The following is a 14,969-nucleotide window of genomic DNA, read 5'->3' as shown; positions in this document are numbered from 1 at the left end:
AGACGACCACTGCTACCACACAGGCGCTTTTACCACTGGGCACTGATGGCATTGTGGCAGAGGTCATCCTTGCCATCTTCTAGGACAAGGGTCACTTCCCCGACATAACTATTTTAGGGGATTTTTTTCTTTGTGTTTATGAGAAGAAAATAAGACTAAATTTTATAACGAGGTATTAAAAGCAAAAAGCACCGAATAGTGGCTGATAACTTCCCATGCTGCATGAAGACTAAATGACCATTCCAACATTTTTCTCTAACTTGCTTTCCTTGACTGCCAAGGGCAAAAAGCAAAAGAGAACATTTCCCACGGGTGCCTGGATGGCTTAGTCAGTGGAGCACATGACTCCTGATCTCAGGGTTATAAGTTTGAGCCCCCACACTGGGTGTAGACATTACCTAAAAATAAAATCTTTAAAAAAAAAATTTCCTGGGACACTGGGTGGCTCAGTTGGTTAAGCAGCTGCCTTCAGCTCAGGTCATGATCCTAGCGTACTAGGATCGAGTCCCACATCAGGCTCCTTGCTTAGCAGGGAGCCTGCTTCTCCCTCTGCCTCTGCCTGCCATTCCGTCTGCCTGTGCTCTCTCTCTCTGACAAATAAATTTTTAAAATCTTTAAAAAAAAAAAAATTTCCCAGACTCCCTCACAATATATATGTATCCATCCCCATATATATATATATATGGGGTCACATATATGTGACCCCAGTTCCATCAAACAGGCACACCTAAAGAAATAAGAGTAATGTGAAGTAGCTTTACCTCTGCAGACAGATGACCTCTCACACCAGGCATAGAAGTACAGGACTCAGTGCTTCTAGGACCGACCTAGAGGAACTTTTGGTTCTATCCCAGAATATCAAAAGTGGCAAGAATGGTCAGTGGTGGAAGTTGAAGCTATTCTCGAACAGACTCGTTTCACCTGACTGGGTTGTCCGTGGCTTCTGGCCCTCCTGGAGATTGTGAGCTAACTTACATGTGACAGAATCTAGGATCAGCGAACTTTTTCTGTGAAGGACCGCAGAGTAAATATTTTAGGTTTTGTAGAGCCAAGACCCCACAAACCCTTCAACTCTGCTTTGGAAGCACAAAAGCAGCCATAAACAATACAAAACCAAATGGGCATGGCTGTGTTTCAATAAAGCTTTATCTACAAAAACCATGTGGTGGGCCAGATTTAGCTCACAGGCCATAGTATTCCAACCCATCTCAGAAATGCTTTTCAGTACAAACTGGGTCAGTCAGGATTCTACAGGTCAAATGACATGATCAACCATGTCTACCTAAAAATAACACGAACATGTGAGTTGGGCTAGGAAAACCAACAGAGGATAGTGAGGTTCAAGAAATTAGCAAGAATGGGAAGCCACAATCACCCTCGTCCTGGCATAGGCCCAACAGTTGCTCTGGCCCTGGGACAATGTGGGCACTGTCAAAACTGAGACAAGGCACAGAAGTGGAGGTAGGATGAACAACATGATCTGCTTGATATCTTCAAACAGCCAAGCAGAAACAAAGGGCAAGGAAGCCCAAGTGATAGACTCCGCAGATGCCAGTGTCCTGCAGACTGATCCATAAAAGAAATTTGAGAAACTGGAGTTCAAAATATAAAGCTTTTGCTCTTCTAAAGACACCATTAAGCACAATGCAATGCCAATGCCCACTGACTAGTATGACTGTAAAAAAAAAAAAAAAAAAAAAAAGACAAATAATAACAAGCACTGGCACGAATGAAGAGCAATTTGAACCCTCATACGTTACTAATGGGAATGTAAAATGGTGCAACCACTTTGGAAAACAGTCTGGTAATACCTAGAAGTTTAAGTATAGTCACCAAATGACCCAACAATTCCAACCTAAGTATATATGCAAGAGAAATGATAACATATGCTCACACATTGACCACATAATCATGACAGCATTATTCATAGTTATTAAAAACTAGAAGCAGGGGCTTATACTAGAGTATAAATGTTTGATTAGTAACTGCAGCTAATAAAGAGAAAATCGGAATTCATCCGACAAAGAGGACTCTGGCAGTAAAAGACACTTCAGAAGGCCACTCCCGCAGCAGACAGAGGGCACCCAATGCACAGAGCCTGGAGACACCAAGAGAAGGGGAGGGAGAAGAAAGCCATCAAAACGGAGGACCAGTCCTCAGTGCTGCAGGCCTCAGACAGACGGACTAAGATGGGGATTCAGAGAAGCAGCTACTGAATGTGACAAATCAGATCTCCAGCGACTGTGGGGCCCAAGTTAGTAGAACACCAAATAGAAGCCTGGCTTCCCCAACGTGAAGAGCAAATGCAAAGAAAAAAAAAAAAACCAAAGACTAGTGTTTCATGGGGCTTAACTGTAATCCTTGGGGATGCAGGACATTTTACTTTCTCTGTAACTACTGGGAAAGCTCAGTACACAGACAAGGTGGTCCACACAACTTTCTGATTGCAGACTGATGCAACTTTTCAAAGAGATCATCCCACCCCAGAGAAATACCTAACAGATGTGAGCACGTGCACCTCACCAACATGGCTAGAAGTCTCTAGGATGGGAACAAAACCATGACCAGCAGACAAACATACGGCCTTAAAGATGTAAGACAATCTAGAAAGCGATTCTATAAAATCTGTGGAGATTTGATCACAAAGTGTTGGAAATGGGTGGTTGTCATAGTGACACAACATGGTAAATGCACTTCACGCCACTGAATTACATAATTAAAAGTTAATAAAGCAGTAAATTTTACTTCCTGTATATTTTACAATTAAAAATATATATATATATATGGGGCACCTGGCTGGCTCAGTTAGTGGAGTGTGGAGCTCTTATCTCCAGGTTGTGGGTTCAAGCCCCACATTGGGTAGAAAGATTACCTTAAGAAATAAAACTTTAAAAACAAAACAAAACCCATATAGATTCAATCACAATATATAGCTTATCACTAACAAGCAATTATGAAAAAATGCATTTGTAAGGCTTAGTTATATAGTAAAAAATATAAATAGTTCTATCTAAGAAAAACTGTAGCAAGGGACAAAAAGAGGAAAACAAAAAGAAGAGACAAGAAAATACCAATAACGGGAGTGTGGGTTCAGCTCTAGCCTGTAACCATCTTCCATTTGCTAAAAAGCTAGCACATACACATTCGGGATTGTAATGATGAAGATTTAAGTCCATGTATATCCTATTTCAGAATACAAATTTCTGAAACAATGGCAGAGTGAATTTTGAGGAACAGGATCAAGAAATACCCTCCGTTTATTGGGGCCCCTGGGTGGCCGAGTCATTTGAGCACTGGATTCTTAGTTTCGCCTCAGGTCATGATCTCAGGATCATGAGATCAAGCCCCACATCAGGCTCCACATTCAGCAGGGAGCTGGCTTGGATTCTCAACTTCTCCCTCTACCCCTCCCCCTGCTTGCACAAGCTCTCTCTCAAATAAATCTTTTTTTTTTTTAAAGATTTTATTCATTTATTTGACAGAGAGAGACACAGCAAGAGAGGGAACACAAGCAGAGGGAGTGGGAAAGGGAAAAGCAGGTTCCCACGGGGCAGGGAGCCCAATGCTGGGATCATGACCTGAGCCAAGGCAGATGCTTAATGACTGAGCCACTCAGACACCCCAGATAAAGAAATCTTTAAAAAAAAAAAAAAAAAAGAAAGAAAGAAAAAAAAGAAACTCAATTTGTAACCAAGGCATTTTTTTATTAAGATTTTATTTATCTGAGAAAGAGAGACAGAGACAGCAAGAATCAGCAGAGAGAGGGAGAAGCAGACTCCCCACAGAGCTGGGAGTCCAACACTGGGCTTGATCCCAGGACCCCGAGATCATGACCTAAGCTGAAGACACATACTTAACTGACTGAGCCACCTAGATGCCCCTGTAATCAGAGTACTCTTTTTTTTTTTTTCTTTAAAGATTTTATTTATTTATCAGAGAGAGAGGGAGAGAGATCGAGCACAGGCAGACAGAATGGCAGGCACAGGCAGAGGGAGAAGCAGGCTCCCTGTCAAGCAAGGAGCTTGATATGGGACACGATCCCAGGACGCTGGGATCATGACCTGAGCTGAAGGCAGCTGCTTAACCAACTGAGCCACCCAGGCATCCCTAATCAGGGTATTCTTAAGATGTATTTCTTGTAGAGAGAAAGAGAGCAAGCAGAGGGAGAGGCAGAGGGAAAAGTAGAGAATCCCTAGCAGACTCCCCACTGAGTGCAGACCCCAGGGCCAGGGCTCAATCTCACTACCCCAAGATCATGACCTGAGCTGAAACCAAGTGTCCAACACTCAAATGACTGAGCTACCCAGGTGCCCAAATCAGGGTTATTTTTAAAAAGTATTTCCAGAGCATATGAACAGTTACGTGTCAGTACACGTAAAATACAGATAGCCAACAAAGTCAGAAGATCTCAAAAAACTACTATCCATCACTACCACTAACTAATGACACTGTGCATAAAAACAAATCATGTAGACGTTATTAAACTTTGGTTTTCTTTTAATCACTCAAGTAATATATGGATATACTACTTCAAAATTTTTTTTTAAAGATCTGTACTTATTTGCAAGGAAGAGATAGCAAGAGAGAGCACAAGCAGAGGGGAGAGGGAGAAGGAGGCTCCCCACTGAGCAGGGAGATTGATGCAGGGGTTGATCCCAGGACCCTGAGTTCATGACCTGAGCCAAAGGCAGACACTTAACCAATGAGCCACCCACGCACCCCTAAAACAGTTTAAGCTATAAGGATAATCAGTACTTCCCACCCCCTTAAAGATCCCACTTCCCACCCTAAAGGCAATTATCAACCATTTCATGTCCTTCTAGACTCACCTACACATTTTTAAATGCACATGCGGGCATGAAAGTGCATTGTTTTATTTTATGTTTAAGATTTCCTTTCCAGGGGCGCCTAAGTGGCTCAGTGGTTTAAAGCCTCTGCCTTCGGCTCAGGTCATGATCCCAGGGTCCTGGGATCAAGACCCACATCGGGGTCTCTGCTTAGCAGGGAGCCTGCTTCCTCCTCTCTCTCTCTCTGCCTGCGTCTCTGCCTACTTGTGATCTCTGTCGAAAAATAAATAAAATCTTTAAAAAAAAAAAAAAGAAAGAAAGAATTCCTTTCCATAGATTGCATCATGCTATGTATTATTCTTGCAACTTAACTGCTATACAACATTTCCAACTTGCCTAACTGCTCTACAGAGTCCTAGTAACCCGGGTAAGCCACAACTTATGTAACCATTCCTCCAATAATGGATATGGTTTCCAATATGCAGATACTAAGAGCAGCACTAGGCTTCCCTGAACATGCCGATCTGTACACGTACGTACATGTCCCTAAGAAAAATATGAAAGTTTAAATGCTACAAACACCACGCTTAAAAGTTTATGTCAATTGGGGCGCCTGGGTGGCTCAGTGGGTTAAGCCGCTGCCTTCGGCTCAGGTCATGATCTCAGGGTCCTGGGATCGAGCCCCGCATCGGGCTCTCTGCTCAGCAGGGAGCCTGCTTCCTCCTCTCTCTCTGCCTGCCTCTCTGCCTGCTTGTCATCTCTGTCAAATAAATAAATAAAATCTTTTAAAAAAAAAAAAAAAGTTTATGTCAATTAACATGCCTACCAGGGACGAATTTTCCCACACCACACTGACTAATTGATCTTTTGGATTTTAATTAACTAACAGAGGGGGAAATGGGATTCTTTGCTGGTTTGTTTGTTTTAATTTGTATTTCCCTAATGATCAGTGACTTTAGGCTTATTTTCACATTTGTGAGCTATCTGTATTTCTCCTTTTGACCATTAGCCATTTTTAAGTTAAATATAGAGATCTTACAAAGAAGCAAAGATATATCCTGGGATTTTTATTACACATAATACCTAAACATCTTTCTTGTTCAAAATAAAGCTAATAGGGACGCCTAGCTGGCTCAGTTGGCTAAGCAACTGCCTTCGGCTCGGGCCATGATTCTAGAGGTCTCGGATCTAGTCCCACATCAGGCTCCCGGCTCAGCGGGGGTTCTGCGTCTCCCTCTGACCTCTCCCCTCTCATTCTAGCTCTCAAATAAATAAGTAAGATCTTTAAAAAAATAAATAAAAATAAAGCTAATAACCCCACTAACCATACCTCTGTCCCCATTACATCTCCCCTGTCCAGGAATCACTTCTCAGGTGAGTATGCATTCTTAGACCTTTGTCTGTGCCAGGGATCTCAATGGGAAGCGATTCTGTCCTGCAGGACAGAGGGGCCAAAATCCGCAGTTTTACTTGTCACCACCAGGGACTGCAGGGACGCTACTGGCCTCTGGTAGGTAGAAGCCAGGGAGGATTCGAAATACCCTACAACACACTGGACAGCCGCCTACAACAAAGAATTATCCAGTCCAAAATGTCAATAGTACCACTGCTGGGCATCCCCCCCCCCGACCCCATCTATGCTTTTATGTAATGTATTTAACTACAAAACTATAAAATCTTCTTAGTGTGGAGTTTTTTTAAAACACCAAAAGTATGATTCTAGTGGCATTTTACACATTTTTTTTCAATCTGTAATATGTCTTAAAGATGTCCTGTCAATACGTAGGGATCTACCTCATTTTTTTTTTTTTAGCTACTAAAGAATTCCAAGTCCCAGCTCCCCCTAGTTTACCAACCATTCCTCTGACAGCAGCTCAGCATGGAGGAACCCAGCTGGATGCTCATACTGAGGTTTGGGAACCAGACATCCTGTCACTTGCCCCAGGCTCCCCTTCCTGCTCTGGATCTTTCTCTTTAGAAGCTGTTCCACCTTTTGTACCCATTTTTCCCCGCCTGTGTGGTTAGACCAGGCTTTTCTGCAGAATGAATACATCTGCCATCTCTCCTTCAGAAATGTCTCATCGTTTTCAGGAGAATACCTCCCGCTGTTTTGCACCAGAAGTCTGGTTATTTTCCTTTTGGTTTTTTAAGTGTTTCTCTTCCCTGGGAATTTAGGAGAGGAAGATGAGGTCTGATTTATCCCAAGAGCTTAAATTAGATGTCAGGACTCTTAAAATTTTGTATTTCTTACCACAAGAAATACAGCAGGTATATTTTTAATTTTACAAAATCAAAAATTGTGAATATTATTTTCTAAATGAAAGTTAAAACTTTCACTTACAGTCTGTGGCTGCTTGCTTTCTTCCAAGAGCTTTAGATGATTATTAAAAACAGCAAAATCAGGGGCGCCTGGGTGGCTCAGTCAGCTAAGCCTCCAACTCTTGATTTCAGCTCTCAGGGTCCCAGATCGAGCCCTGCGTCAGGCCTCTGTGCTCAGCAGCAAGTCTGTCTGAGATCCTCCCTCTCCCTCCGCCCCTCCCCTCTCATGTGCACATGCTCACGCTCTCTCCCTCTTGATCTCAAATAAATAAAATCTTTTTTAAAAAATAGCAAAATCGGGGCACCTGGGTGGCTCAGTTGGTTAAGCCTTTGCCTTCAGCTCTGGTCATGGTCTTGGGGTCCTGGGATGGAGCCTTGCAGCGGGCTCTCTGCTCTGCAGGGAGCCTGCTCCCCCTCCCTACCCCACATGACTCTCTGCCTACTTGCGATCTCTGTCTGTCAAATAAATAAAATCTTTAAAAAAGAAAAAGAAAAAAAATAGCAAAATCAACCACACAAATGGTCTGCTTCTTAAAATTCCTGGCACTCTACAGTTAGCTCCCTTACATGAAACAGCAATCATGAAAAGCAGTTAAGGCGCTCAAAATGTTTTTGTCAGCACAGTCATTCTCAGTAAGCAGGGAGAGGAAACACGAAGCCACCAAAAACAGGGAAGAAATGTTTTCATTCTCTCTCTAAAAATAAATCGTCTTTTTTCTCATTATCTCCCAAACAAGAAAGTTTCTTCTCCATCAGAGGACGGGATGAATACTTTGAATGAGCTCCAGGCCTAATAATTACCCTCAATAATTAGATCCAAAGTGATTTCTGCCAATCACTGAATTTACCTATGGCTCTATGCCTGGGCCTATTGACTACCAGGAACGGAATAAAAGCTGAGAAGTGCTTCTGTGAGGACTTAGTCTGGAGACTATGAGAAACCAGATCAGATAAACAGGGCTCGGGAACCAGGACTGAGGCAAAGACAGGGCTCCCACTGTCCACCTTCTCTCAAAATAAAGCATCACAGAACGTAGAGAATGGGAGTCGCTGTCTGGCAGGAGAGATCAAGTTCCCCCGCGGGGTTGGAGCACGACCCCCCTCCCAGGGTACTGCCTCCCACAGGGAGCCCAGTCCGCCCTTCCAGGCCACGGCCAAGCATCACCAGATAAAGGCCCAAGCGGGCCTAAGTTCAGAGAGCTTCCCAAGGGCACTGAAGTACCAGGGCAGAGACTCCAGTCTGTAGGAAGGCTCACTGCATCTCAGATTTCAGGATGAATTCGGTCCTTACCTTGGGAAATAGATTTGTCACAGGACATGGTATGAAGACAGAGGTAAAGTGGTGCCCAATCCGGCAAGAGCAACAGGCAAGGAAGACATGGACAGATTCAGAGGCACAAGCTACTTGTCTTTCATTTCAAAATCTGACCTTTCTCCAAATACAAATGCCTGGCTGGCTTAGGAAAGAATACTTGGTGCAGCTATCCTCATGCCTCTTTTGTATGAAAGAGTAAATAAATGTATTCAAATTAAGAGGAACATCTGGACAACACACGCCAGAAAAATCTGTGGCAGCTGACTCTCTGGACAGAAAGCACAAGAGAAAAAGCTGTCCCGCCAAAACACAAAACTATGGAATAAAAAGACAAGGAAAAGGACTATTATTTCCAAAACCCAAAGTACTAGAACATTTCCCCCCAAAACATAAGCTCCAAATCCATTCATACAGTGCTGGTTTCTGCTTTTCATTCTCTTTTCTAATCCAATGATTTTCTGCTCCACCATATATCCCTTTACCATGAAACAGACCCTGAACACTGGCCTCTCCCTTCCCTAACTCACGCCAACATTCAGCGCCGGCACTCCACTGCGGCAGGGCAGGGCGTACCGAGGTGGTACAGCACAGTCCTCTCCCTTCCAGGAGTTCAGAACAAAAGACACATCTACACCGACTGCAATCAGAAGTAAGAAATCAGAGCAGGTACACATTGCTAATATAAAAAATGAAAGATGAAGAATCTGTTAAGTTTTATAAAAGGGAATTTCTAATAAATGGGGAAAAGGGGAGACAATAACTAATGGACAACTTCTATATTCAAAGTGGTGGGAATGGGAAAGTCCCAGCCTATGCAGACATCCCCAAAACAGCTTGACAGCAAGGATAATAAAAAGGTACTGACGGGAGAGGATGAGGGAAGAAAGACAGGAAGACTAGAAAGGAAACCACCTTGAAAGCAATCTTCAGTGTCCTAGTAAAGAGCTGAGGCCTTAACCGGGAAGTCCGTGGCTCTCAACACTTATCTCCTATGAAAAGAAAATACTGTTCATATGAGAACTATTACACTTCATCACAAACAGCGGCTTACTAGAGGTTCCTGCAGTTGGGGCATTCCAAGCAGTTAGCTGTAAATATGCTTTCTCTCCCACAAATCTTAGATAAAACTTAACAGGCAGTGAGTGCTGTTAACAATGAAAACCTCTTGTCTTTTCCTCTAATGTTTTCTAACCCAACTTTTCCCATAATAGAAAATATAGAGCATAATATCGGACACAAACACCCAATCAGCTACATCGAAAGCCTTTGCACACTTGTTTTTAAGTGACTCTTACGAAACACCCCTGGTCATTACAATTACAAGGAAAATGGAGTAAATGTAGTCCACTCTGTCTGTCCCACTAAATGCAGCTAAGAAATCTGAACAGAATACATGAATCGACTCTTTGTGAACCCCAAGAAGTGGCAGGCCGATCGAGGAAGAACAAATTTCAAATTTCTACAAGCCAGTGGTTGAGTTTTCACATTTTCCAAGATTACACCTGCCTAATCAACAAAATCGGATACCCTGAGTGGGTACTGGGGTGCTGACAGGGACTGGCTCCAGGAGAAGCCCGGTACTTGACTCAAAAAGCAGAAAAGGGAGCTCTGAAGACATAGAACACTCCATAAATCTCCCAGGGTTTTTTTGTTATTGTTTTACACTTGAGTCCTCTGTGCCCCAGCCACCAAGTAATTCTGTGGCTGCAACAGGAGCCAAGAGGCAAAATGGGAGCCTGCAGGAGCCAAAACAGTCAGAGAAGGAACATTCTTCTCCCGTCAGTGAAATCGCAGTCCCAGGAGGGTAGGTCAATTCCCACTGCCTTTTTTCTTTCTGACCTAAGAAGAAATATATATTTGGTCTCTGACCCCAGTTCCTGACACAGAACTTCTAAAACCCTTGTTATTTCCTGATAAATAGGGGTGCTAAGAGCATCTTTTGTTCTAATATTTGGTCTTTGACCGCAGTTCCTGACACCAGAGCTTCTAAGATCCTTGGAATCTCCGGAGTGATAAGAGTGTCTTTTTGTATGCTAATCAAATGGGGGTGGGGCACCAGACTGCTTCAGGATCGGGGCTGGTCACCAGATTAGCCCAGGCACAAACAGAGGATTGGAACTCTCAACCCCCTTCCCCTAACCCCAGGGGAGAAGAGAGGGACTTAAGGAGTAGTTAATCAGCAATGGCCAACAATTTAATCATGCCTACATAATGGAACCTCCATACAACCCCTAAACTATGGGATCCAGAGAGCTTCTGAGTTGGTGAACACACACACATGCCAGAAAGGCGGCACACCGTCACTCCATGGACAGAAGCTCCTGGGCGCAAGATCCTCCCAGACCTTGCCCCATGTATCTCTTCACCTAGCTATCCATTTGTATCTTTTAGGATATCACTTCTGGTAAGCCAGTAAATGCTAAGTATTCACCTGACTTCTGTGAAGTCATGATAGCAAATTATCAAACTTGAAAAGGGAGCTGTGGAAACCCAATTTATAGCCAGTTGGGGAGAAGTACTTGAGAAAAGCATCTGAAGTAGGGGCAGTCCCACAAGACTTAACCTGCAGGATCGAACTCCAGGTAGCTGGTATTAGGGCTGAATTAAATTGCACAAAGTCCTGCGGGTATCCAGAGAGCCAGAGAACTGGGTTTTGGTATGAGGGGAAACACCACACATTTAGTGTCAGAAATGTGGGGAGTAAAAAGAGTTGTCCTTAGTCTCCCCTGTACTGTCCACATCTCAGCCCCTGGCCGCAAACACAGACACAGATGCAGCAATGCAAAGTGACCCAAATCCCAGCTTTCTCGGTAAAGGAATGAAAACGAAAGGCCTGAGGAACAAGCACAGTTAACGAAGAAAAGCCTGATGTGACCCAATGAAGTTGTTTATCAGCTCCTGGCCCATCCCTACGTTGGACATGTATATAGATATGATGCTAGTAAGCATACCAAAAATATTTTAAGACTCAACTAAAAGACCACAGATCTCAGACTGACTAACCAGTTGGTATTACACCTGTGAGACATAAAGGCCTACAGCACACAGAAAAAGGATGACCACATTCACTCAAAGCCAACGATGTTGATTGCTACTAAAACAAAAAGAACATGCTCTCAAGAATTTAAGACTTGGGGCACCTGGGTGGCTCAGTCAATTAAGCATCTGCCTTTGGCTCAGGTCATGATCCCAAAGTCCTGGGATCAGGCCCGGCATGGGACTCCCTGCTCAGCAGAGAGCCTGTTTCTCCCTCTCCTTCTGCTGCTCCCCCTGTCTGTATGCTCTCATTCTTTCTCTGTCAAATTAACAAACAAAAATCTTTTAAAAATAACTTAAGACTCAATCTCAGACAGCTGCATCCTTGAACAAGCCTGGTTTGAACTGCACAAGTCCATTTATACACAGATACTTTTTTTTTTTTTTACAACATCGTGAATGTATTTTCTCTTATGATTTTCTTAGTAACATTTTCTTTTCTCCAGCTTACTGTGAGAACATAGTATATAATACACAGAAGACACAAAGTATGTGTTAATCTGGGAGATCATGCCTATCTCTACTTCTAGAGACCCTCAAGAGACTGAAAAGAGCAGGCCACTGCTGCAAAGGCTGTGACTGAGGAGAAATTTCAGGGTGAACGGACTGTTCCAATTCCTGGGTTCACTGATAATGTGAAGTCGCAGACTGATCTAAGGACATGCAGGGGCCCTCTGTGCCTCAACAGCAGTTCCCCTACTGAGTGCTCCCTGTAGGAGCCTCAGCCTGCTGCTAAAGACTGGCTGAATGGGGGGCGCCTGGGTGGCTCAGTGGGTTAAGCCACTGCCTTCAGCTCAGGTCATGATATCAGGGTCCTGGGATCGAGTCCCGCATCGGGCTCTCTGCTCAACGGGAAGCCAGCTTCCCTCTCTCTCTCTCTCTGCCTGCCTGCCTCTCCATCTACTTGTGATCTCTCTCTGTCAAATAAATAAATAAAATCTTAAAAAAAAAAAAAAAGACTGGCTGAATGGGTAGGAACAACCACGGAGTCTTAAGTTGCATTTCCACAAAAGGAAACAAAATGGAAATAAGGTTGATGGAAATACAAAGTTTCTAAAAGCTGAAATGTGTGTGTGTGTGTGTGTGTGTGTGTGTGTGTGTGTGTGTGTGTGTGTGTGTTAAATGACTGTTATGGGTAAGTCAATACTAGGCTATTAGATTTGAGGAAGTCAAAAGTTATATGTGGATTTTTGAATGTATGGATATTTGGTGCCCCTAACCCCAGTGTTGTTCAAGGGGCAACTGCACAATCCAAAATTGCTTAGCACACCCATACCAAGGTAAATTTCAACTCTTAGGAAGATCATCAATAGACACCAAAGTCAAGATGACATAACTGATGAAATTATCTGACAAAGACTAAAGAAGTGATTATAAAAATACTCCAAAATACAAGAGTAAACACTCCTGAAACAAATGAGAAAGCATAAGAAACAGAATTAATAAAAAAAAGAACACACAATATAACCAAAAAGTTTTAAAAAACATAATGGATAAAAATTTAAAATGGATGGACTCTATAGCAGAGGAAAGAGAGTAAATAAACTTGAAGATAAGTCAACAGAAATCTATGAAACAAACTGAGTCAAAGAGAAAAAGATTGGAAAAAAACTAGCAAAGCTTCACCTTTCTGCCTGTGGACGCCGCCGAGTAAGCATTGTTAAAGTCTCCCCTCCCACCGCCGTCATGTCTAAGTCAGAGTCTCCCAAAGAGCCTGAACAGCTGCGGAAGCTCTTCATCGGAGGTCTGAGCTTTGAAACAACCGATGAGAGTCTGAGGAGCCATTTTGAGCAATGGGGAACACTTACGGACTGTGTGGTAATGAGAGATCCGAACACCAAGCGCTCCAGAGGCTTTGGGTTTGTCACCTATGCCACTGTGGAGGAGGTGGATGCAGCCATGAATGCAAGGCCACACAAGGTGGATGGAAGAGTTGTGGAACCAAAGAGGGCTGTCTCAAGAGAAGATTCTCAAAGACCTGGTGCCCACTTAACTGTGAAAAAGATTTTTGTTGGTGGCATTAAAGAAGACACTGAAGAACATCATCTAAGAGATTATTTCGAACAGTATGGGAAAATCGAAGTGATTGAGATCATGACTGACCGAGGCAGTGGCAAAAAGAGGGGTTTTGCTTTTGTAACATTTGATGACCATGATTCTGTAGACAAGATTGTCATTCAAAAATACCATACTGTGAATGGCCACAACTGTGAAGTAAGGAAAGCGCTCTCTAAGCAAGAGATGGCTAGTGCTTCATCCAGCCAAAGAGGTCGAAGTGGTTCTGGAAACTTTGGTGGTGGTCGTGGAGGTGGTTTTGGTGGGAATGACAACTTTGGTCGCGGAGGAAACTTCAGTGGTCGAGGTGACTTTGGTGGCAGTCGAGGTGGTGGTGGATATGGTGGCAGTGGGGATGGCTATAACGGATTTGGTAATGATGGAAGCAACTTTGGAGGTGGCGGAAGCTATAATGATTTTGGCAATTACAACAATCAATCCTCAAATTTTGGACCCATGAAAGGAGGCAATTTTGGAGGCAGAAGCTCTGGCCCTTATGGTGGTGGAGGCCAATACTTCGCCAAACCACGAAACCAAGGTGGCTATGGTGGTTCCAGCAGCAGCAGCAGCTATGGCAGTGGCAGAAGGTTTTAATTACTGCCAGGAAACAAAGCTTAGCAGGAGAGGAGAGCCAGAGAAGTGACAGGGAAGCTACAGGTTACAAAAGATTTGTGAACTCAGCCAAGCACAGTGGTGGCAGGGCCTAGCTGCTACAAAGAAGACATGTTTTAGACAATACTCATGTGTGTGGACAAAAAAACTCAAGGACTGTATTTGTGACTAATTGTATAACAGGTTATTTTAGTTTCTGTTCTGTGGAAAGTGTAAAGCATTCCAACAAAGGGTTTTAATGTAGATTTTTTTTTTTTTGCACCCATGCTGTTGATTGCTAAATGTAATAGTCTGATCATGACGCTGAATAAATGTGTCTTTTTTTAAATGTGCTGTGTAAAGTTAGTCTACTCTGAAGCCATCTTGGTATACTACCCCAACAGTGTGAAGTTAGAATTACTTCAGGGTGATGCCAGGTTCCATTCGAAATTTATTTGCAACCTGCTTGGGCACAGAAGCCATTGTCTCCACAAACCTTGGTGTAGTTAATGTGTTGTGACCTGGAGTTCACCATTAAAAGGTCACCCAAGCAAAAAAAAAAAAAAAAAAAAACTAGCAAAGCTTCAGAGAATTATGGAATAATGACAACAGGTCTAACATACAGGTCATCACAGAACAAGAAGAAGAAGAAAAATAGCACAGTGCTGAGAAAGTATTTGAAATCAAAGTGGCTGAAAACTCAAGTTTGTGAAAGGCATGAAACCACAGATTCAAAAATCTTTTTTAAAAAATCCCCAAAAAGATAACAAAAAGAAATCAGTGATCAAACACATCTAATCAAACCACTGAAAGTTAAAGACAAAGAAAACAAATCCTGAAAACAAAGAGGAAAAAGAATACATTAA

General features: G+C 43.0%; 1 protein-coding gene and 1 pseudogene across 3 annotated transcripts in view; one reads left to right on the top strand and one right to left on the bottom strand.

Moving 5' to 3' along the window:
• PCCA (propionyl-CoA carboxylase subunit alpha) overlaps nucleotides 1-14,969 on the bottom strand; it is a 403,241-nt gene that overhangs the window by 336,164 nt on the left and 52,108 nt on the right. The window lies entirely within an intron of this gene.
• LOC309849176 (heterogeneous nuclear ribonucleoprotein A1 pseudogene) lies at nucleotides 13,090-14,195 on the top strand (annotated as a pseudogene). Its single transcript has one exon. The product of its transcript is annotated as a heterogeneous nuclear ribonucleoprotein A1 pseudogene (transcript).

Source organism: Mustela nivalis (genome assembly GCF_964662115.1).
Source record: "Mustela nivalis genome assembly, chromosome: 15".
In the NCBI taxonomy this organism is placed as follows: domain Eukaryota; kingdom Metazoa; phylum Chordata; class Mammalia; order Carnivora; family Mustelidae; genus Mustela; species Mustela nivalis.
The sequence above is the reverse complement of the archived record's forward strand: the minus strand, read 5'-3'. Positions and strand labels throughout refer to the sequence as shown.